Genomic DNA, 25,787 nt, shown 5'->3' with positions numbered 1-25,787 from the left:
AACTAAGAGTGATCGTGTGCTTTACAAACCCATAATCGAGAAAATAATAACAAAAAAGGATGGGGCAAAAAGCGTCAGTTTTGCTTTTAAAGGAAAATTCAAATGATGCTTCACCCAGAAATACTTACGTAATCAACACTTAAAGAGCTGCAAAACGCAGCTCTCTTCTTAATTTCCAGCAGGTATTATAAGCTCATAAAATCATGTTATTTTAGGCGAGGAAAAAACTCATAACTATTACAGAGAGGCAAACTCTGTGCTATTTTACCATAAGTTTTTTCCCCTTCTTGACATCCTAAATGCCTATAATTTTAGTCACCAAGACCCTACATAAAGTTTTACTAGCATAAAGCTGAAGTACCTTATTATCTTTTCTATTTATAGGGCACAGATTCACCTGATATCTGGGTCTCGGCGTCCTTATTTTCAAAGCCGATACCACAAACGCAAAGAGACAACACCCTATTTAATCTGAGCTGATAACTGACCTTTGACTGAGTGAACAACAAAGCTGAGCTAATTTACATCAAAATTGCTGTTTTAAAGTGAAGAAGGAAATGGCCACAAGATTGAGGTTAAACCAAACTTATAATGGAAAACAAATTTAAATACCTGGTTAGAACTGGTGGGCAGAAATGTTCCTAGATTTCAGCTTAAAAAAAAAAACAAAACAACTCCATCCACCAAGATGTGGCTGATATCAGGTGTCTTTGAGGCGCTTCCTGAAGGGCTGATGAGGAGAGACAACGTATCTCCTAAGCTCTGTAGTCCCTCTATAGTCCCAGTCCCCTGGCAAGTGCCCGGCACGGAGGGCAAGCTCCATGGATCTCACATTAAATATATCATATCATACGGTAAGTATGTTATATGATAAATGTCTCAAACGGAATGAGATGGGAGTCAAACAGCAGAGTGTAACATACTGTTTCCCAGACTTCGCTCATTCCTGGGACGTGTACAGGCTATTTTCCATCCCTTAGATCACCCACATTATTATTTACTTAACATTGTTCTTTTTTAAATGTTTATTGATTTATTTTTGAGAGAGAGAGAGACAGACAGAGCACACAAGCAGGGCAGGGGCAGAGAGAGAGGGAGACCCAGAATCCGAAGCAGGCTCCAGGCTCCAAGGTGTCAGCCCAGAGCCCGACGTGGGGCTCGAACTCACAAACCGCGTGATCGTGACCTGAGCCGAAGTCAGGTGCTTAACCGACTGAGCCACCCAGGCAGGCGCCCCTTGTTTACTTAACATCGTCCTTTTCATTGAACCACATCTTCCCCTTAAATACACTGGGCTTCACCTTAGCTCCTAAGATCCATGAAATCAGAGGTGTTCTTATGCTAATTATTTTTGCCACACATGAAAATAAAAGCATACCTTCAGAGCTGAAGATGTTCCTGCACGTACAGCCCAAACCATCTCATGCCTCGCCGGCTTTACACATGTTACCCCACTTTGGGAAACACTGGCACGATGCAAAAAGCATGACAAGGAACCCCGCCTTCATCAGGTTCACATTCTAGTCGGAGGTTTCAACACATGAAAGCATTTACATACAACCCTCTGTGACCCACAGACACACACACACACACAGTTTTGTTTTGTTTTGTTTTGTTCTGTTTCAGGTTAGGGCTCGATAGTTTTTACGGTGAATTAAACTTCGGTCATAACATGCTCCACCTCTCCGTAGATACGTTACTAAGAACCAGAACATTTTCTCTGAGTTAGTTAAATTATGGTTGACATTTTTATTTGGGGGGTATTCAGCATTTGGGCTATTGCCCAAAACATTAGAGGCAGGTTAGAAGTTTTTTCTAAGAAAATGCAAATCTGGACGATCGGGGGATTCAATGGAAGAGGAACTATTTAAAGTCAGCAGAGAGGGAACATTCTACCAGGCAGCTGAATCAAGTCAGTGACCAGAGTTGGGCAGTGAATTGGGTACCAAGATTTCTGGCAATGAAAGTCCTAAAAGGGAAACGTGGTGGATCTTTAGTCTTTGTTTGAAGAAAGGAAACACACACGTTAGTCTACAGAAACAAGCTTTGTTTCTGCAGGAAAAATAAAGTCTGATGATAATCGCGCCAGTCCCTGTGTAAGACGCACGGAGGTGCATGTCGGCAATATTGTCAACTGTCACTCTACAAAAGACACAGAAGCACTGTCTGCAAATAGGCCACTCTTGTCTAGACCCTTTAAAGAGCCAGAGAATAGGGGCGCCCGGGTGGCTCAGTCTGTTGAGCGTCCCGCTTCGGCTCAGGTCATGATCTCGCGGTCCGTGGGTTCGAGCCCCGCGTCGGGCTCCGTGCTGACGGCTCAGTGCCTGGAGCCTGCTTCGGATTCTGTGTCTCCCTCTCTCTCTCTCTCCGTGTCAAAAACAAATAAACATTAAAAAAAAAAATGTAAAGAGCCAGAGACTATAACACATTCCATCATAACTGAAGGGAGCCATCTCTGCAGAGCAGAACACGCAGGCGGAGATACTAAGGCACCGAAAGAGATTTTGGTGACACCACAGTGATGGAGTCACAGAATCTAGAAAGGACCGAACCGCACACCTGCTACACCATTTCATTCAAGTTACGGCCGTCTTCCCTCCGCCTCAGATATTCTGTAGTGACCTCAAATGAGGGCCTAATACTTGAGAGCCCACATGTGCTAAATAGTGCCGTTTAGTACTTGCTACCCCCAACTCAAAACCTCACTGCTGGCTCACGTCCGTGGGACAATTCTACTTCTCGAACCAAGGTAGAGCCGCACCCGACCTGTCAAGGCTGTGGAAGCCGAGCGAGAGACACTTTTGTCGTGGGAAGCTGCTGAGAGCGGGAGGCTGTTACCGCAGGATAACTTAACAAAAACTGACTGCTAGGCAAAAACACATTGGCAAGGAAACCGGTTTGCTCCCATGAATGGACTCTCGGCTGAGCTTGTGTTCTACCAGAATGTTCTGTGCCATGTTACGTGGCAAATACAACTTCCCTCTCGCAATTTTTAATTCGGGTCCCGCCAACTGACTTCCTCAGTTTATAGAGCAAGGAATTTTAACAGCCACCCCTGATGGGCAGGTCGATAACGAACGTTGAGCTATAGCTGCCAAAGGCCCGGAGGGACGGGTGGGGAAAGAAAACAAAAGAGAGAGAGAACCAAGACTAACCAGCCTTTTGTACGCACTTGGTGCTTTAAGTATATCCTTTCAGCCAATGCTCGTGGCAACCCTAGTTTTGCTGCTATTTTGTGAATGTAAGTCCGAGGGGTTGGATAAATTGGCCACAGTCAGAGAGCTACTGAGTGAGACAGCTGGAACTGGAGCCCGGATCTGACGGACCCAGACACAGAGCATCACTCCAAGGACTGCTAGAGAAGTCTTTGCAGGCCTAGTCTTGCACTAAGTTTAAAGATGAAGGGGTCACGTTGTAAGGGATTATCCAATCTGTTTCTAGGCCTGTAATTTGGGTTTAAGGTTAATCGTAGTGTGAACTATAGTTTATGATTTTAATTGCAAAGGTCACAGAAAATTTGGAAAATATAAAAATCACAAGCGAGCGTTCATCAACTCTCTTGAGGGTCAGGAACGTGCAAACTTGAAAGCGGAGGAGGAATCTCAAAGAAAAAGACGCATTTGACTACATAAATGTTAAATGCTGTATCTCAGGTATAGGCTTTAAATTTTAGCAGCTACAGTGCGGGTGATATATTCAGTAGGATTCTATCAGTGGGCAATCTCGTATTTCTATTCATTCTTATGATAATACAGTGTTACATGTTGATATTAAATAACATGCTCATTCATATAGTATATGTAAATATTAATAACTGTGAATAATGTATGTTATGCCTTTTCATATGTTTGTTCAGTTGTGAACCAGAACTAGAAACTGGGGGAAGGGGGGACGTAGACATATATACCTGAGGAATCTAACATCCAGAAACGTCGTGACTATTGGCCTGACGCGGCAGCATTGGGACCTGGCTGTGCGGTTACTGAACAGGGGCCAGGATGCGGATTGCTTCTCATGGACCACATGTGAGATGTGGGCCGGGTGGTAGGAGAGCTATTCACCTGAAGCCTTTTTAAAATCTTGCCAAGGCAGGGGCGCCCGGGGCGGGGGCTCAGTCTGTTGAGCGCCCACCTTCGGCTCAGGTCATGATCTCGCGGTTCGTGGGTTCGGGCCCCACGTCGGGCTGTGTGCCGACAGCTCAGAGCCTGGAGCCTGCTTCGGATTCTGTGTCTCCCTCTCTCTCTCTGCCCCTCTCCTGCTTGTGCTCGCTCGTGCTCTCTCAAAAATAAATAAGCAAACATTTTAAGTAAATAAAATCTTGCCAACGCAGACTGCATACCAGGGTAAAGTGATCAAATAGAAGATAAAAATGCTGAATTCTCAGGATAAAATGGAGACAGCTCTAAACAACAGCCACAACCAGAGACACCAACACCAGAGGCCTTAAATTCCAGTCGAGATAGAACTTGACCCTGACCTCCCCTCCCTGGAGAGGTCAGAAGCTGTAGCCACCTGCTCGTGTGGAGGAAGGAGGAGATGTGTGAGGGAGAGACATTCACGTGGAGGATAGAATTCTTCACCGTGAGATTCAAAGTGTTGCCATTATCACCCTAGACTACACACGTTCATTGCCGAATTGGAACTATTACAGATGAAAGCAACCAGAGGACTTTACGGCGACTAAGACTGAGTGCGCGAGCTATGAAGACTGGCTAAAAGCTCATTCTTGGACTCAAAAAAATTTTTTCCACAAGATGGACTTAAAGTAATAGTGGAGAAAAAGGAAAAGAACGTCTTATTGCACCTTAGAAGGACTCCCCGTCCGATGTACTTCATACAATTGCTGTCGTCTTCTCCCACGGTTTGAAAGGTAGGTGCTAGTTAGCGTTCACTCAAGCGTTCACTCGTTTCGTTGACATATGTATGGAGCGTCACAACTCTGTGCCAGCTTGTGTCCTAGGCATTTGGGAGACTGCAGTGAATACAGACTTAAAGAAAGATCAGATAAAGGTATCTGTACTGGAGAGGACTGATCATGACTAGGGGGGGCCTGCCATTCGAAGAAGAGTTTCAAAGGTGGTCTTGCTGAGGAGGTAGGACGTAAGGCAAGACCTGAATGAGAAGACGTAGACAGCAGCGTACAATTTACGGAGGAGAAGACTGTTGGCGGAGGGAAGAACTGGCGACAAAGCCCCAAGGAAAGATGCTCAGGGGACAGAAAGAAGGCCGGCGTGACCGGAGCGCGGCGAGCCAAGCAGAGAGTGTTGGGGCTCGGCGTTGGCGAGGCAGAAGGTCCGGAGCACGGAAAGGCTTGTCCGTAAGCCTACGCTATTTGGACTGTATCCCGAGTGAAATGGCAAGCCACTGGAGGATTTTAAGCGTGGCGATGACATAAGAACGACACTTGAAAAATATCACTCTGGTGCCTGTGAGTAAGCGAGACTATGAGGAATGGGGCAGAGAGATAAGTTAGGAAGCCGGTACAGAAGCCTAAGCAGAACAGAATGGTGACTTAGGCCGGAGTGGTAGAGTGGAAGACACAGGAGGAAGCGGACATATTCAGAAGCTGTTTTGGAAGCAGTGTTGGGAGGATACGTCGATGGAGCAAATTCAGAAAACTGAGGAAAAATCAAGGATTATCCTGAAGTTCTCGGGTTAAGCAATTGCATTAATGGTGCTACTACCTGTTGACATCTACAAAGACTAGGAGAGGGGCACCCGGGTGGCTCGGTCGGTGGAGCATCTGACTTTGGCTTCGGTCATGAGCTCTCTGTTTGTGAGTTCGAGCCCCGCGTCGGGCTGGCCGCCGTCAGCGCAGAGCCCGCTTCGGAGCCTCGATCCACCCCCCACCCCGCTCTCTGCCCCTCCCCTGCTCATGCTCGCTCGCTCTCAAAAATAAATAAACATTTTTAAAAAGTTTAAAAAGACTAGGAGAGGTACAGGCTTAGAGGGAAGTCAGAAGGTCTGTCTGTCACGTGCTAGATTTGAGATGCCTGTTTGGTACCCAGGGAAGGAGATCGTGAAGGACTTGGATATGTCCAATAAGTCAGAAGCTCGGTGGAGATGTCAGGGCAGGATACAGATTTGGGATCCTTGGAACCTGTCTGTTACTTAAAACCATGTAACAAATGAAACCACCTAAAAAGTGAGTAGAGTAACAACAGAAAAGTGGCCCGGGTTTAAATTCTCGGGACACCATTTTCCAGAGGTCCAAGGGAAGAGAAGCCAGGAAAAGAGACTGAAAAGGGGTCAGCCAGTGAAATAGGTAGAAAAAAACAGAATTGTGTGGTGTCATGGAAACAGATAGAAGAAAGTACTTCAACAAGTAGGGAGTAGCCAACTATGCGACATGGTGCTGAGTGATTAACTAAGAGGGAGATAACGAAGTGACCACGGTATCTGACAGGTAATCTCAATACCAAATAATATATTTGACTTCCCTTTATGGGCCTTATTAATATCTTCTGCAATTGCAAACTGTCAACAAATGTTATTGGAAAATGCAGTCATGTTTGTAGTATTCATCAACTTTGCAATTTGGAGTGCTTCCTTGGCCTCGATAAATATTCACTCTCACACCTAAATTTGTATCCTTTTTCCTAAATGGGTCCCCTAAATTGTAAAAGCTTCTGGCAGCACAAACCCTGGGACTATAAATGTTTAGGACAGGTAGATAGATAGATAGATAGATAGATAGATAGATAGATAGATAGCATTTCTTTCAAACATATTCGGAAGTGAATGAGAATTTGATATCTTGGTCTATTTAGACTTTAACTCACACCCTCTGCCCTCTCGGCTCTACAGCTGATGATCTACTGTTTTCTTCAATTCCGTATTTTGGAAAAGACTAACAGGCTGATCGTGTTTCTTTACGGATGACTATTATTAGGTTAACACGTCTGGTTTTTGTTTTCGTGGGCTGTAGGGACTTGACAGCTAGGATTCTTTGTGACATTTCATCATTTTACCTGATGTGAATCTGTTTTTATTAATTTTTCATAGAACACAGTGAACCCCCTTATTCTAGATGTAATGCTTTCCTTGAGGTCAGAAACAGCGGGGCCGTGTGTTTTTCTGCAGTTTTGTTCCTGTTTCCCACATTCTCACCTGTCTTCGAGCTGTCTGTATTTGTAGCCCTTATCTCTTGCGCCTGTCCTCCATATTGACTATCCTCACGTTCGTGGTTTTCACCTTTCTTTTTCTCTGTGTTCTAGGAGGTGCTCTAGCTTGGCTTCTTATTCACTAATTCAATTTTCTGAGGTGCCAATTCTATTCATTACTTCCACACAGTTATTTTTTTCATTGTGTTCTTCATCTTTGAGGGGTCTATCCTTTATTTATATTTACAAAAAGAGCAAGAGAAAATGCGATAGGAACTCGAATTTGGCCACAGAACATGACAGAGGTGCTGCACTCTACATTATAGTCCTCCTCATCCCGAGCTCCCCAAGCAGAGAGGTCTTAAAAGTTATCTCTGAAATCCATTCTAATGTTGAAAATATATCAAGCAAGAAAGCACTGACAGGGGGTACTTTGGGGACAGTTGGGAATAGCAATCTGACTGATGTTGCAGAAAAACTTTAGGGCTCAAGAAAGGCCCTGAGGCTTTGGCAGGCCTTGAGACTCCGTTGTTCACCTGCAAAACCAGAGAGATACTTAATAGGGAGGAAGTCCAGGAAGCAGAGAGCTAAAAACATTACTTGACTCATGCTCACTTTAGTACTCCAGTATTACTTGGAAATGCAAGGTCGAAGTCATCAGATCTGACCGCTAAATGCACCAGCAGCAACGTGCTGGGCACGGACGTCACCAGGTAGCCCATCGAGAATCTTTGCACAGGCTGACCAGTGAAGAGTTGTGCCTGCTGAAGCCTGCTGACCGTAAAGACTGGGAGAGGTACCTCCTTCCTTAAATGCACAGAAACCAACACAAGGCCACAAGGATAATAATCAAGGAAACATGACACCACCGAAAGAAACTAATAAAACCCCAATCACTGACACTGATCTCTACTGAAATAGAGATCTGTGAGCTATCTGACAAAGAATTCACGAGGCACCCGGGTGGCTCCGTCGGTTAAGTGTCTGACTTCGGCCTAGGTCATGATCTTGCCATTCCTGAGTTGGAGCCCCGCGTCGTGCTCTGTGCTGAAGCTCGGAGCCTGGAGCCTGTTTCAGATTCTGTGTCTCCCTCTCTCTCTCTCTCTCTGCCCGTCCCCTACTTGCACTCCGTCTCTATCTGTCATAAATAAATAAACATTAACAAAATGTTTAAAAAATGAATTCAGAATGATCCTCGTAAAGAAATTCAGCGAGGTACAAGAAAACACAGAAAACGAAATGAAATTAGGAAAACAGCATGAACTAATGACAGGTTCAACAATAAAGCAGAAACCATTAAAAAAAAAAAAACAAAATGAAAACACCCAGAAATTCTAGACTTAAAGAATACAATGAATGAACTGAAAAATTCAATAGAGAGCTTCAACAACAGACTTCACCAAGCAGAAGAAAGAATAGGTAACTGAGAAGACATTTCACTGACATCAACTAGTCAGAAGAGCAAACAAAAACAAAACAAAAACAAAAACGAGTGAAGAAAGCCTACATAAATTACAGAATACCATTAACAGAAACAATCTACATGTTACTGGAGTTCCCAGAAAGAGAAGAGGGGGAGAAAGGGGCGGAAAGCTTTTTTAAAGAAATAATGGCTGGTGTTTTACAGCCACTGTCACAGTGCCATCACTCGCTAACGCTAACGCCACGTCTGGCCCACCGAGTTCCAGCCCAAGGTGAAGGGGGGTAAGTAAGGAGGTCTCTGCGCCATGGCTCCAACAAAGCAGACTGCCCACCAATCCACTGGTGGTAAAACGCCCAGGAAGCAACTAGCTTCAAAAGTTGCTGGCAAGAGTGCGCCCTCTACCGGAGGGGTGCGGAAAACTTATCGTTACAGGCCTGGTACCGTGGCCCTCCACCGCACTAGACGTTATCAGAAGTCGGCTGAACTTCCGATCCACAAACTCCCGGTCCCAGCGTCTAGTGTGAGAAATCGCTCAGGACTTCAAAACAGATCTGAACTTCCAGAGTGTGGCCATCGACGCCTGGCGGAGGCAAGCGAGGCCGATCAGGTGGGTGTCGGCAGACGGCAACGTGCGTGCTATCCGGGCCAAACGTGTAACAGTCAGGCCGAACGACATCCAGTTAGCACGCCACATATGTGGAGAACATGCGTAAGCATCCGCTGTGATGGAAAACATCTCGTTCTTCAAAAAAAATATTTCTCTTCTTCCTGTTATTGGTTGTTCCGAACATTAGCTATATTTTTTTCCATGGGGTCAAAAGGTACCTAAGTATACGACGGCAAGTGGAAAAATCGGGGACAGAAATGAGGTATTGGCAGTTTTTCCATTTTCACTTGTGTGTGAATTTTCGATATAAATGCAGGGACATAAAGCGTTAATGAAAGTCAAAATGTTGTAGTGAACATGTTTCAGCAGTTCAACTTTATAACAATTATACATAAACTTGTTAAATTTTTCTGGGGGAAAAAAAAAGAAAGAATGGCTGTAAACTTCCCAAACCTGGGGAAAGATCTGGACATCAACATTCATGAAGTTAATAGGTCCCTCCAAAAGTCCAACACAAAATGATCTTCTCCAAGATACATTAAAATAAAACTATCTAAAGTCGAGACAAAGAAGGGATTTTAAAAGAAGCAAAAGAAAAACAATTCTCACCTATAAGGGCACACCCATAAGGCTATCAGCATATTTCTCAGCAGAAATCTTGCAGGACAGGAGAGAGTGGGATGATATATTCAAAGTGCTGGGAAAAAAAAAAACCTTGCTAACCAAGGATGCTTTACCAGGCAAAATTGTCTTTCAGAAATAAAGACAAGATAAAGCCTTTCCCAAACAAACAAAAGCTGAGGGAGTTCACAAGCACTAGACGCATCTTACAAGAAACGTGAAAAGAAGTTCTTCAAGCAGAAACAAAAGAATAATGATTAGCAACGTGAAAACATACGAAAAAATAAAACACACCAGCAAAGGTAAATACATAGTCAAACTCAGAATACTCTAACACTGTAATATTGTGGTGTGTCAATCACTTAACTCAAGTATAAAGGATTAAGGACCAAAGTATTGAAAATAACTATTTCTATGATCATTTGTTAAATTATATACAATATAAAAAGAGGTAAATTGTGACATCAAAAACATAAATACAGGGAAGGAGTAAGAGGGTAGAGTTTTTGTATGTGATCACAGCTAAGTTGTTACCAGCTTTAAAAACACTGCCATTTATAAGAAATTTTATGTAAGTTTTATGGCAACCACAAAACAAAAACTATAGTTAGATACCCAAAAGATAGAGAAGGGAATCAAAGCGTTCTATTATGGAAAATCATCAATTCGCAAAGGAAGACATCCAAAAAGGAAAAAAGGAACATGACAAAACAGCCTGAAAATAACAAGATGGCGTTAGTAAGTCCTTATTTATCAATAATTATTTTTTAAATTTATTTATTTTGAGAGAGAGAGAGAGAGAGAGAAAGCACAAGTGGGGGAGGGGCAGAGACAGGAGAGAGAAAGTGCCAAGCAGACCCTGCGTTACCAGCACAGAGCCCGACATAAGGCTTTATCTCACGAACCCGGGAGATCACGACCCGAGCCAAAATCGAGTCGGAGGCTTAACAGACAGAGCCACCTGGATGCCCCATATCAATAATTATTTTAAAGGTAAATGGATTACATTCTCCGATCAAAATGTATAGAGTGGCTGAAAGGATTAAAAAACAAGATGTAACCATATGCTGCCTACAAGAGGCTCACTTCAAATTTAAGGACACATGTAAAGCCTAAGTGAAGGAATAGAAAATAAAATATTCCATGCAAACAGCAACCAAAAGAGACCAGGGGTAGCTACACTTTATCAGGCGAAATAGACTTCAAATCAAACCTGTAACGAGAGACAGGGGTGCCCGGGTGAGCGGCCAGTCAGTGGAGCAGCCAACTTCAGCTCAGGTCATGTTATCATGGTTCGTGGGTTCGAGCCTGGAGCCTGCTTGAGATTGTCTCTCTCCCTTTCTCTCTGCCCCTCCCCTGCTTGTGCTCTCTCTCAAAATAAATAAACTTAAAAAGATGTCTAAAGGGGCGCCTGTGTGGCTCAGTCAGTTAAGCATCTAACTTCAGGTCAGGTCAGGATCTCAAGGTTCGTGGGTTCAAGCCCCATGTCAGGCTTTGTGCTAAGCGCTCAGAGCCTGGAGCCTGCTTCGGATTCTGTGTCTCCCTCTCTCTCTGCCTCTCCCCGCCCCCCTCTCTCTCTCTCTCTCTCAAAAATAAACATTAAAGAAAATTTTTAAAAAGAGACAGAGGAGATGGCTATATCATGATAAAGGGGTGAGCTCATCAAGAGGATACGACCATTGTAAATATACGTGCACCCAACATTGGAGCCCCAAAATACAATAAGCAAATATTAACAGACCTGAAGAGAGAACTGGATGATGGATGAATAAGGAAAATGTAGTGTGTGTGTGTGTGTGTGTGTGTGTGTGCGTGTGTGAGTGTGTGTGTGTGACTGTGTGAGTGTGTGTGTGTGCGCGCGTGTGTGCGCGTTATGGAGTATCATCCTGCCATACAAAAGTGGGAAATCCTGGCGGTGGATTGTGCCGACATGGTCCAGATTAAGGCTCGAGACCTTCGCGGCAAGAAGGAGGAGGTGCTTCAAGAGCTGGAAGTCCTGAGGGTGGAGCTGTCCCAGCTGTGCGTCCCCGAAGTGACAGGCAGCCCAGCCTCCAAGCTCTCCAAGATCCGAGTTGTTCACAAATCCGTCTCCCGTGTTCTCACCGTCATCAACCAGGCTCAGAAAAAGAACCCCGGGAAACTCTACGAGGGTGAGAACAAGCATGAGCGGAACCTGAAGCCCAAGAAGCAGCAGCAGGGGTGGCTACGCTCGCTGTGCAATCAAGGCCTGAGCGTCAGCATCAGTGAAACACAAACAAACTCACTCCCGAAACCAACTTCGCACTGCACGTTTAACTAGAATTGAAATAAAATTTTGAAAAAAAAGAAAAAAGCAAAAAGCCACACTAACAAAGTAGGAAGTCCCGCCTTTTACGACAATACGGATGGACTCTGAGGGCATTACGCTAAGTGAAAGAAGTCAGAGCACAACACGCGTGTGTTCGCGCTCACATGCGTAATCTAAAAAGGCTGAACTCCTGGAACCAAAAAGTAGATCGGTGGTCGTCAGGCGTGGGGATGGTGGAAATGGGAACATGTTGGTCAAACGCTCCAAGCCTCCAGCTATCGATGAATTAGTTCCGAGATCTAACGTACAGCATGGCGACTGTAACCCACAATACCGAATTGTCTACTTTCGAGCTGAAAGACACTAGACCTTAGCTGTCCTCACCAAAACAATGGTAATTATATGAGGGAACCGATGTGTTAACCAAACCTTATGTGGCCATCGTTTCACTGTATGTATATTATGCATCCAGTACAAGCTTGGATTGTGACTAACTTGTTCTGTGCACGTTCCGCAAGACGAGCAAACATTTCTAACACGTTTTAACTTGACAAACGAACGACGTCTTGGTCTTGCAATACGAGTCGTACGTGACGCCCAAAGTCACATGATCACAACTGAGCCAATGGTTCTTGAAATTCGCTTTGATACGCAAGTGCTTTGGATGACAAGCGTGTTTCCGGAACGAATTACGCTCGCACACCAAGGTTTTAGTGTATACACTATATACATTTCACCATATATACACAAATGTATAATTATCGCCACGTACACCTAAAACTTGTATTTGTCCCATGTCAATATACCTCAGGAAAGTTGGGGAAAAGTGACAAGAAGGGAGACAAGTGATTCAGAGAACAGAAGAGCAGGAGGAGCCGGAAGACAGGAAGCAAGGAAGGTGGAAGAGAGCAGAAGAGGAAGAGGGAAAAAAAGAAAAAGAAGAGGAACAGAACGAGAAGGAGCAGCAGCCCTGGCGACGGCAGCAGCAGCCAGCATCTCCGTCTGTGAGGGGGCGGAGGCAGTCACCAAACAGGGAAGTGTTCCGCAACCCAAAGAAAATGTTATGAAATAGGTACGGTCAGGAAAAGATCTTGGAAATTAAAAATACGACCGCCGAAATGTAAATTTTAGTTAAAATATAATATGGAAATCGCCTTCTAGGCAGAACAAAACTGACAGAAGAACCGAAGTGGGAGGAAAACTATAAAAGATAGAAATTCAATACAGGCTGTCTCACATCCAATAGACAGGTGTTCTGGAAAGACAGAAGTGGAAGGAGGGAACTGGTAGAAGACACAAAAGCCGACTCCCTGGGGCTATCGGACTTCAGTGTTCCAAGTGCGGGAGCCCAGTAAGTGCCCAGCCCAGGTTAAAGGTTAAAGCTCCACATGAGGGGGGGGGGGTGCCTGGGTGGCTCAGTCGGTTAAGCATCTGACTCTTGACTTCAGCTCAGGTCACGATCCCACGGTTCGTGAGTTCGAGCCCCACGTCGGGCTCTGCGCTGCCAGCGCGGAGCCTGCTTGCGATTCTCTCCCGCTCTCTCTGCCCCTCCCCTGCTCGGGCATGCACGTGCACGCTCTCTCTTTCAAAATAAATACCCTTAAAAAAAAAAAAAAAAAGCTCCACACCTGGACCCATCACCGTGACATTTCAGAAGAGCCAGGATAAGAAGATAGCACAGCCCTGAAGAGAAAACGTTAGCTTACCTACGAAGCAATGATAAGCACACTCACATCGGGTTTCTCACCAGCACTGCCAGATGCCAGGGGATAACGGGGCAGCGCCTTCAAAACGCAGGCTCAGTTTTTCAGCTACAGCCTTACACATAGCCAAAGTACTGCTCAAGGTTGAGAAAAGGGTAAAAGGAATTTGCAAACGTGCCAAAATGCACGTCCCTGTCAGAAGGCTAACAGAATATACAAGGGAGTAAGCGGACCAGGGAAAGCGTGTAGCCAGGAGACGGTGTGTATAAGCCACCAAAGTGGGCAGGGAGGACACGCTCCAGCATCACAGCTGTGCAGCAGCCCCACCAAGCATCGTCGTACCGGATGAGTAGTTCAGAAACCCCGTCAAAAGTTGCTCAAACGTGCAATAAAATTGTTAACGTATTACTTAAACTTACAAAAGTCATCAAGAGAGGAGCTAAAAAAAAAAAAAAAAAAAGTGAAAAGACCACCCCGGGGGAAGGTTGGGGGGCAGAAAGTAAAGGGGCGCAATGTGCAACAATACATCAAGAAGCAGTGATGTATACACATTATCTAGAAATGGATCACTAATCAGAAGCAAGAGCTAAAGTGTGTCCATCTGAGGAACCAGGGAGATGGTTGAGAGACGAGTTGCTTTTCATTTTAAGCTGACAAAGTTGGTGATGAATGGACTGGATCAGAGTCAAGGAGACCGGTCAGGGGCCACTGGGGCATCGAGCCACGAAGTGCGGAGCCCCAGCACTGGCGTTGGGCGTGGAAGAGATGACGTTGAGGGAACCTACCGGTGAGTGACCAGTGTATGAGTCGAAGATGACTCCAGTGTTTCCAGATGGAGCGATTTTAATTAGGAAGTGATATTTCCAGGGGCGCCTGGGTGGCTCAGTCGATTGAGCGTCTGACTTCAGCTCAAGTCATGATCTGACGGTTTGTGAGTTCGAGCCCGCAGCGGGCTCTCTGACCCCACTTCGGATCCTCTGTCCCCCTCTCTCTCTGCCCCTCCCTCATGCACGGGCACACGTCCATGCATGCTCTCTTTCACTCTATCTCTCTCTCAGAAAAAAAAAAAAGTTTAACAAAAAAGAAGCAAGATTTCTGTGCAGAAAGTGGAGTTTTCCGTTTATGTGCAGCCCTCTTATGCAAATTGCTACGCTTGTGGAGAAGACCTCACTGGTCCATTTTCATTACTGATATTTTCCAATATATTGTTTACATCCAGTAGCATAAGACTGTATAACTCAAAATTTTCATGGGTACCCACAGCTTAGTCACTCCAAGTGGAATGGGGAAATAGAAAGAAAATGACTTTATAGAATGTTGTAGAAACAGACTTTTTTGGCGGTGGGCAGAGTGGGGATAAAATAGCATGGCTTTAATCTAGATATCCAAAAATAATCACGATTGTAAGATAAAAGAGTGCTTTTTTCACGGGAGATAAAACTTGCCTTTAAAATCTCTCTGTTGATTTCAGTAACCATGGATGTTCCACACTTCTGTGTTCAACAGACCAATAGTGAAGCGATGCTAGGAAAACTGATGGTGTTATGACATTTTTGTGCTCAAATTAAACACCACAGCTTATCTCTGTAATTATGATATTTAGAAAGGACATCACCAAAAACGACGGGGGCATAAATCAGCACAGAAAGCTATGGAGTCAGTATTTGGCACGAGTGAGAGACAAGTCCCACAGAGACCCACTGAGCTCCGAGAGAAGCCGATTGAAAGGCCATTAGCTCAGATGATGATCATGTAATCAGATAGGTTAGCTGATAATTTGTGCAAAGTGCTTAGGAAGCTCCTTAAACCAGAATAGTTAAGGAGGTTGACTTCTTTCTGTGTGATAGATAAGGCATGACGCACATTCCCACTAATGGATGATTTTAAAAGGAGATAAAGAGAAACCCGGCAGTAATGGTAGGGATTGCGGAGTGGAGCGCGTTGGGAATGGCCAAGCATTCTGCCCTGATGTCCCGGGTGTGCTGATGTCCCGGCTCAGGCTCTCCTTGGGAAGGCCGGGGCGGGGGGGGGGGGGGGGGGTGGGTGGGAATCCTCTCCAAAAGAGGTCGGCAGTTTGCCTGGAGGAGGGCTCTCGGGGTAGATGTCAGGACCTGACCCAGAAGGAGAGTGTTGAGGGAACTCCGGATCTTCGTCGGAAGCCCTGAGGGACAAAAATAAATAAAGAGGCAAAACCAAACAATCAAGAGGTGCACTCAGAAGCGCGATGCGCGGAATCCCTCCCCTTCCCCTGGAGACTACGACCTTCCTTCTTTTGACTCTTGTGGGCATTCTGTCTGCCGGTGGAGTCTTTGAAGACCCAAGCACGGGAGATGGGCGGTTTTGAAAGCGCTGTAAGAACCGAGGCACTACAGAAAGTACCGTGGGCAGGAGAGGCCATGGGCCGCTTAACCAGCCCAGAGGAGGCTGAGAAATGGAGAGGAGAGGATGGGACCCGGACGATCTCTCGCACCTCACTTCTCAGTGCACTTGCTCACCCGTAGTGAACACGGAGGACGCGGGGGTCAGGACCGAGAGGTTGGCAACCGAAGTATTTGTGATCTTTAGATGAGGACGCCTCCTCCCCCTCCCTCCCCCCGGCCATCGAGCAGCTCAACAGTGTGTTTTAAATATGTGATGTTATCAAGGAGAAATTAGTATTCTCGCTCAAAATCTAGTCTGAAAAGCACCGCGCTCAAGAATTCGTCTTACCATCTTCCCCTGATAATGAATCTGGTCCAACGATCTTTTTTTTTAATTTCCTCCCTGAAGCACACTTTATTTCTGGAAATGCAGATAAAGTGCCACGCAGGGAAACTCAATCCTAAGTTGTTTTTTTTTTCTTTAAGATAAGGAGTTCAGTAATCAGGAGTTACCTGTCATGGCACAGGCAGACACTGGCGGCTCTGGGTTAAACAGTCAGAGCCGTGAACCCGAAGGAGGCTTTCTTCTCTCTCTCTCTCAGCTCTACCGTGGGGAGTGCACCCTTCTCCAGGGAACACAGCACCGGCTGGGTGTTGGGATCTGATAGATAAGAAGACCTTGTGGCTATTTATAAAAATCTCCTTGTATAAAATAGCTTGTGAAGTGTTGGCGTGTGTGTATTTCCTGTGAGTTCCACCCGTGCAGCTGCAGCTGGGCAGAGAGGCGGCCCCCAACAGCACGCACGCGCAACGTGGAGGTCAGCTAGCACCGCTTGCCCAGCCCTGCTTTCGCACCAAACTTGGCCTACAGACACTTGAGTGCCTTAGGAGTAATCCACAGAGCCTGGGAGGGAAGTCCCACTTCTGGCAATGACGAGGGGCCGCTTTATGCGACGGGACTGGAGTTTTTCAAACATTTGTTCCTGTTTCCTTATTTTGACAAAGAGAGGGCGCGAGGGACGGGACTGGATTTAAACGAGACCTTCTGGGGCGCCGGGGTGGCTCAGTGGGTTAAGCGTCCACCTCTCGATTTCTGCTCCCTTCATGATCTCACGGTTTCCTGAGTTCGAGCCCCCGCGTCGGGCTCTGGGCGCTGACCGCGCAGAGCCTGTTTGGGATTTTCTCTCTCTCTCTCTCTCTCTCTCTCTGGCCCTCCCCCACTCACACACTGTCTCTCCCAAAATAAATAAACTTAAAAGAAGGACCTTCCACAATGAGCAAATTGCAGTCTTTTGCACTGCAAAAGTCTCTTAAATATAGTAGTCAGTTGAAAATACCTACAGCATTCTTTATTGAAAAGCATATTCAATATGCACTGATCTTCATCCTTTCAGGGTAAATGTTTAGAAAAAGTTCAGATGTCATTAAAAGATAAATCTGTTTTAAAAAGTGGATGATCTGGGGCGCCTGGGCGGCTCAGTGGGTTAAGTGTCCAACTTTGGCTCAGGTCATGATCTCGCGGCTTGTGGGTTCAAGCCCCGCGTCAGGCTCTGTGCTGACAGCTCGGAGCCTGGAGCCTCGTTCAGATTCTGTGTCTCCTCTCTCTCTGTACCTCCCCCGCTCATGCTCTGTCTGTCTCTCTCAAAAACAAAGAATATACCTAGGTTTGTGTGTGTGTGTGTGTGTGTGTGATGATCATTCACTTTTTATTTATTTTGTTTTACTTATTTATTTTTAATGTTTATTTGAGTCAAAAGCAATATTTGGGGGCACCTGGGGGCTTAGTCGGTTAAGCGTCCAACTTCGGCTCGGGTCACGATCTCGCAGTTTGTGCGTTCGAGCCCCGCGTCGGGCTCTGTGCCGACAGCTCAGAGCTTGGAGCCTGCTTGGGATTCTGTGTCTCCCTCTCTCTCAGCCCCTCCCATGTTCACACTCTGTCTCTCGGTCTCTCAAAAATAAATACACATTTTTAAAAAATTATTACAACAAGCAATATCTGATGAGAAAATAATCAAGTTAGTTTCATCTGTTCCTGGAAAAACAGTTGGGAAGGTGTCCACAAGGAATAAAATAGAAAGGATTGCACTACTGGGGACATAAGCGGTCCTTGTCACTTGTCAGTCCCAAGGACAAAGCCACATTCCAGCGCTTCACTGATCACCTGGGAGCAATGGAGACGCACTCATTTAGGGGGGAGGGACCTGGCAATACTGGAGGGCAAGGGAAGTCGATAAACATGCAGCACTGGCCCCAGGACAAGACCCACACGTCACAGATCAAATCCAGAGAGATTGATGGAAATCTTAGCACAGTTACAAGCTGAGCCTGGTGCTGGGTGAAAAATCGGAGAACACTTGTGTAGAGTGTGATTTCAACTACAGGAACCATTACCTGTGGGAAAACCTGTCCGTATCTGTCTGAGAAAGAGATGCCTACGAGACTGCCGAATCTCACAGGTACCCCCGCACTTGCGCAAACTGGTGGTGGCCCCCAGTTCTCAGGCGAGAAGATTGGGACAAAATCGCTGTGATGCTAACCCGGTGGGACTTCGCACAGGAAAGAAGGAAGAAGACTGCATGCGAAACCCAGGCAACACACGGGTCATACAGATGACCTACAAGATTGACCTACAAGATGCCTACAAGACTGCCGAATCTCACAGGTACCCCCGCACTTGCGCAATCTGGTGGTGGCCCCCAGTTCTCAGGCAAGAAGATTGGGACAAAATCGCTGTGATGCTAACCCGGTGGGACTTCGCACAGGAAGGAAGGAAGAAGACTGCATGCGAAACCCAGGCAACACACGGGTCATACAGATGTTGCCGCCCATAAATGCCCGTGGATATCGGGCTCTTTGGCCCTCTGACGTAGGAGAGTTCCAGATTCTTTCGGTGGTTACTGAAATGTTTCCCCCTGCCCTTGTTGCATCCTGGCGACGGGGGAAGTAAAACTGATCAAGCTGTCAACATCTGGGATGAAGACAGAGCACAGAATGACAGTTGTAGTTTCTTGAATCCAAAAGCCTCATTATTGGGTTGTCATATTCAGAGAAGAAATGCCAAATGCTTAAGTGAACTTGCCCAGAGTTACACTGCAAACCATTAAGAAGACATTAAGTAGCGATGCCCAGAAAATTTGCGGCTATTTTGGTTGATGTCCATTCGTGGTACAAATACTAATGGAATTTTATCTCCACTTCAATAGTCGGTGTTTGAAAAATGTCTTCAAATTAGATTTTCTTGATATCTGCTCCTTTCTCCCTGGCTACTGTGGGAGACACCGCTGGCTTCCTACCCAACAGCTTCACCTTTCCCGGCCTCCCCGCCAGCACAAGCCGGCTTTGTTTCGTTCGGCCCCCTCTGGATTGTAATTTCCTTCCCCATACACGGGTGATGAGTTCTGATTGGACTTCCTAAGCTAAGCATTCCTCTCAGTCAACCGGGTTTGGCGTGGGCAAACGAGACGTTAGGGGGAATCTGTCAGAGGCTTCTGGGAAGGGTTCCTTTGTTCTGAAAAAGTAACAAAGAGAGATGTAGACTCTTGTTTTGAGAATTAAATGAGCTAATGTGTATCGCTTGGAACAGTGACCGACGCAGTCAATAGCTGACTGGCACGTAACAACTCAACAGCTGTTAGGTATTGAGAGCCGACACCCAGGACTCCGAGATGGCGTCACCCGTACCAGCGAAGGAGACGCTCACGGATAGCAAACTAGGAGAGCTGCCTCGCTGGATACTGATGCGGGATTTCACCCCTGAAGGCATTGCCAGAGGGTTTCAAAGAGGTTGATGTTACCATCGATGTTGCGGTAAGTACGTCTGTCAACTGTGAAGAGAGGGGGTGTCGCCGGGATTTCGAACGCATTCCTGACCGTGACCTTTGCCCGGCACCCTTGAATCCTTTCATATCCTGAGAGTTTAACATCCAATGAAAGATGAAAAACAGCAATAATAATCGCTAGGGATCAGGGCTGTGTCGTTGCGGTTGCTACTGCTGTCGCACATGTAAATGTGGAGTCGCATGGGGTAGCCGTGAGGCCCTAGATACGGTAGGTATGAGATGCGCACCCACTACGTTTCTGTGGATGTGGCTGAGACACGCGCTAGCCTACCACGGAGGCACGCGGTCCCAGAAAGGGTGTCGACCAAAGCTAGGAAAACGAGGCTCTGCGAGAATTCTTCACCTTAAACATGCAGAGGCCGGCTCGGAGCTGAGAGGACCCGGGTCCTGTCACCACAGACAGAGCTCTGATGCTCCCTCAGCGGGACGAAGGAATAATCTCAGAGAACGTCTATTTATTCTTCTTTGTCCTCCATTTGCTACCTCACCCCAAACCCCCAAACCCAATCTTTCCGCATCTGGAATTTATGCTTTACGTACTGGTCACATGGTAATAACCGGATGACGAGAGCTGAAGTCGTAACATATTCTGGAAAATGAAAACGTCAAAACCTCAAATTTAATGAAGAAACATTTCAGTTTCCAGATAATTTTTATTTTCATTCACTTATCTCTAATGCGAATACTAATGGAAAGGTTTAGAAATACTGGCATATACAGGACACGAATGCCATTTCCTCCCTGAACTCTTAGGTAAGATATTAAGGCATAATAAGTATGAATATTAAGTATTCTGGTTTTATAGCTCATGCGTCGTTTTCAGAAATGCTACTTAATGTGGAAAAAACTCACTAATGGGCAAAAAAAAAAAAAAAGTGTCCAGCACCATAAAATAAAATAATGCCACTCTAGTCCATGACTGGAAAGATAAAAGATTGTATTAAAATATTAAGAAATTATATATACATTTATCTTGGCATTTGTAAACTTGTGCCCCTCTTCATTCCTTAACTGAACAAAATCAACTTTTCATTGGAGGGACGGCGGGAGGGCTGTTGAGGAGGTTCCGTTTACCACCAGGTAGAAGATTGGTCCAGATGATGCTAGGACGGGTCTGAACGAACCCCAGATGCTATACACACACTAGATGTTCTAACATTGGCCTGGCGCTTTCTCTATAGTCTTGTGCAAGGCTCCCTCCACAACTGTGCCTCAGTTTCCACTTCTGTAAGATAAGATGCTGAACCCAAAAGTGTCTTCCAGATCTAAGATCGGGACGCTCTCTTCACAAACTCTGGCAGACAACGCTTCTAGTCCACCCTTCCACCTAGGTGGGACCACACGACCCAGTTCTAGCCCGTGGGGTCGGGTGGAAGTGATATACGCCACCCCCAGGCCTGGCCCCTACTCCGCCCCACGCAATTTCCCACACCCTCCCTCTCTCCCCTAGCTGCATGGCGGGGGGGGGGGGGGGGGGGGCGGGGGAGTGAAGCAATCCAAGATGATGAGAGAAGCCCAGTCCTCAAGTTCATGGCTGGCAGTAGGGCTGCCCAAGACAGCTTCCTGAACAGAATCATCCACATCAGATTTCATGCGAGTGTGAAATAAGCCCTTATTAGGTATAGACATCACCAATTCCGGGTGGCACGCTATTGCCAAAGTCAGCATCATCCTGCCTAATACAAACACATGAACACACAGAACACGCAAAGCCAGATCTCCTGTCACAAACGCTGACAGCAACAGCGTGAACGCTGGTCAGAGTACCTCCCTTGGCTGGAATTGTAGATATTGTTAAGCCCAACGAGGCTCTGGGAATAAATAAAAGCAAGATAATAGCACACATGAAAAACCGCGTCTGGACATCTCAGAATGGAGCTATCAAGAAATCTTTTAAAAGCTTTCTACATCGTAAGTCTTATAAATCTGAATGAAAATGCATACAATTAGGGCATTTTCTACTTTATGTGTCCTTGGGCTTAATAATGTAGATTGTCAACTTCACGATATATACGTGCATCAAACCATCACTTGGTACATCTCAAACGTACACAATGTTATACGTCAGTTATATCTCAATAAGGCTGGAAAAATATAATGTAGATTATCTTAAAAGATAAACTGTGATCCAAACATGGCGTTTGAAAATAAGTTTCTAACAGATCATAGACGTAAAACTTGTAAGCTCTGAAAAACATTTCCTATACATTTGTTTTCAGAGGTATTCTTCTGCACACAGGGATGTCAGAATATTAGGGTTTTTTTGTGTCCTTCTTACTTTTCATGATTTTTATTTTTATTTCCTTTAATGTTTATTTATTGTTGAGAGAGACAGAGCGTGAGCAGGGGAGGGGCAGAGAGAGAGGGAGACACAGAATCGGAAGCAGGCTCCGGGCTCCAGGCTCTGAGCTGTCAGGACGGAGCCCGATGTGGGGCTTGAACTCACAGATCACGAGATCATGACCTGAGCCAAAGTTGGACACTCAACCGACAGAGCCACCCAGGCACCCCCTTACTTTTCATGATTTTTAAATACAATATTCTGCCTTAAGTACTTCTCAAATAGTACCATTTGATATCATTTATAGCCATTACAAATATTAAAGTCTACAAAAATGTTTAAATAACACTTTATAGTTTCAATCTACGTTTATATAATAAAAAGTGGAAACAATTTAGAAATAAAGTTGACTAGTATTCATGTATGAAATAACATTTCAACCACTCATAGAGTAAGTCTCAAAAATGAACTAAGTCCAAGGAGTGCCTGGCTGGTTCAGTCGGTAGGGCATGTGACTCTTGATCTTAGGGTTGTGAGTTCAAGCCCCATGTTGGGCCTAGAGCCTACTTTAAAAAAATGAACTAAATCCAAAGGGATGAGTAAATGGGGATTTATTGTACTTCCTCTCTGTATAGTTTTGTGCATATTTGAACATTTGAGGGGAATTTTTTTAAGTTTATTTATTTTGAGACTGAGAGAGTGTGAGCAGGGGAGGGGCAGAGAGAGAGCTAGAGAGAGAATCCCAGGCAGGCTCCGTGCTGTCAGCACAGAGCCCGACACAGGGCTCAATCCCACAAACCGTGAGATCATGACCTGAGCTGAAATCAAGAGGCGGACGCTTAACCGACTGAGCCACACGGTGCCCCTTGGGGGAAATTTTTTAAAGGCTGAGGAGCAGAATATAGGTCCGTGTCCTAATTCCCAGATCCTGTGAATATGTTTACATGGCAAAGGGAATTAAGGTTGCTGATCACCTGATCCTGAGATGGGGAGACTGTTCTGGATTATCCGGGCGGGTCCAATGTGAACACAAAGGTCCTATTAAGTACTAGGAGGCAGGAGAGGGAGAGCCAGGGAAGAAGACTTACTGCCGGAAGCATGCTGGTCCAGGGTAAGAACGATTCGACTACACATTGCTGGCTTTGCAGATGCAGGAAGGGGCCGTGAGCCAAGGAACGCAAGGTGGCCCCTAGAAGCTGGAAGAGGCAAGGAAATGGATTCTGGGCCAGCACCTCCAAAGGAATGCAGCCCTACTGACCAACACCTTCATTTTAGCCCAGAGGAATCCATTTCAGACTTCTGACCTACAGAACCGTCAGACAGTAACTGTGCTCTGTAACCCGCTAAGTTTGTTGTAAACGTGTTACATCAGCAATGGGAACGGGATGCAGGAAGAGCCATGCTTCCTCCCCCCCACCTCGGGAGGGGCACTGTAGGCAGAATCATGGCCCTCTGAAGATGTCCACGTTCCAACACCCAGAAACCATGAGTATGTTCTGTTACACAGGAAGGGGAAATGAAGGTTGATCAATCAACTGACCTTGACAGGGGGAGATTATCCTGGATTCTCTGGATGGGCCCAACATCATCGTAAGAATCCTGAAAGCGGAAGAGAGAGGCAGAAGAGAGGTCATGCTGCTGGCTTTGAAAAGACAGGAAGGCCCTGTGAGCCAGGGAGTGTGGAGATGGCTTCTCCCCTCCAGCCATCAGAAGGCACACAGCCCAGCCGCCATCTTGATTGTAGCCCAGTGAGACCCATCTCAGACTTCCCACCTTCGGCAAGACGTGAACTCTGTGTTGTTTCAAGCGACCTGGTCTGCAGTCGTCTGTTATGGTAGCATTAGAGAACTGATGACAAAAGAAATTCTTATGGGATCTCTCCCTGTGCTTAGCACTGTGACGATCAGCTAGAGAGAAGCCAAGCGGTTTGGTCCCTGCCTTTGAGTGGCTTCCCATCTGCTTGAGGAAACGAGGCCTACGCGGGGGAATACCCGGAGGTAAGAAAAGATGACGCCGAAGTGAGGAATACGGAGACTACGGGCTCCTGAAATTCCAGGCACATAAACAGACACAAACCACCGGGCCCGGCTGGCTCCTGACGTAGAGTTCTGTGGGCGCAGGAGGCTGGCGCTGGGGAAGACTGACGCAGCCGGGTTATCTGTCTCATGTTTCACATGAGGTCCCTGGGTACCCGAAGGGAGTGGGAGGTGACAGGTGGCTCTCCTCTCCAAGCTGATGTGCCGCCATCTACGAAAGAATCACCGAGCGCTGCGACCAAAACGCTGTCTTAGCCCCCCGCTCCCCTGACCTCCTTAAGGAGCCCCCTCGGCTTCCTCCGGGCCAAAACATGCCCGCTGAGGGTGTTGCCACACCGCCTGCAGGATTCACCCCTAGCATCGCTGGCTCCTTCCTTGCAGCCCGCCCCTCCTTGCTCTCAAGCTGATACCCCATCTACCTTCTCCAAGCCCCCGCCACTTGTCTCCGCGTGTGGGAACCTAGCCCGGAGACCTGGGGCTCCTAATCTGCGAGACATGAAGGACAGTAGCAACATCCCGTAGGGGAGCCGGCTGCGGGGATTAAACAAGACGCCATAAGGCAAGTGCTCAGTACGGTGCCCGGCGAGTCCCCGACCGAAGCCCAGTATGATTGTCCTCATTCGCTGGGGCCGGGCGCTACGCGATCGTAAGCGGAGCGATGGGGCGGCCGGTCTGCACGGGGCACCCCGGGCGGATACTTGCTCTCCCAGGTTAGATACGAATAGCACCCCTTTGCACTCACAAAAATGCCCCCCGGTGGCACCTTAATCGCAGGGAGCGAAAGAAGAGGCCAGTTGGTGGAATTCAGGGATCAGATCAGCATCGACAGAAAAGCTGAGTTACCGTAAAACATCTGGCTGGGGCTTCTGCGGTCTTCCCCGCCTAAGGGACCGGGTGGGTGCCACGGCCCGAGAGGAGACGGGGTCCCCGGAACAGGCCGCGGGTGCGGACGGAAGACTTCAGAGAGACGTTCTATTTCCCTTCTCCTTGAACAATTCCTTCTCCATCCTCCCTTATCCAGCGAGAAAGCAGGGATTAGAAAGAGCCAAGTCTCCTGCCATTTGATTATTTCGAGCAGGCATTTTTGTCTGTCTCCCTAGAAAGAACAAAGTCAAATCCTTTTGATACCAAATTGCTTCGATGCTTTAAAGCTCCAGAGCTGTGATTATGGTCTGAAAATAGCTCTTGACATAAAACAAAGATTAAAGATTCAGGTGAGTTTAAAGATGGGTTCTCCTTAGTTCTAAGGAGGCTAAAACCAGGGTTAGACCAAACAACAATTTATTACAAGGATAAGATAAGGGGCTGCATCTGAGCATGTGTTCCTTATAATAGCTTTTCCTTTCGAATGACCTCTTTCCATCTTTACATTCATGATTCTGTATGGATGTATGGATTATAGAATATTGCTAAATATATATAAATAAATAGATATAGATGTAAGAGGGGAGTATCTGTAGGTACTGACACGGAAGAATGGCTCTATCCAAGCTGAACTGCAGAAAACAAGTGTAAAAAATAAAAATG

General features: G+C 46.3%; 1 pseudogene; it reads left to right on the top strand.

Annotated features, from left to right (window-relative positions):
* The first annotated feature begins 8,830 nt into the window (after positions 1-8,830).
* Positions 8,831-9,239, top strand: LOC145714017 (histone H3.3-like; annotated as a pseudogene).
* The last annotated feature ends 16,548 nt before the right edge of the window (positions 9,240-25,787 follow it).

Source organism: Panthera onca, chromosome X (assembly GCF_046562875.1).
Source record: "Panthera onca isolate mPanOnc1 chromosome X, mPanOnc1 haplotype 2, whole genome shotgun sequence".
NCBI classification, from domain to species: Eukaryota; Metazoa; Chordata; class Mammalia; order Carnivora; family Felidae; genus Panthera; species Panthera onca.
Note: the sequence above shows the minus strand (reverse complement) of the source record. Positions and strands in the feature narration are given on the sequence as shown.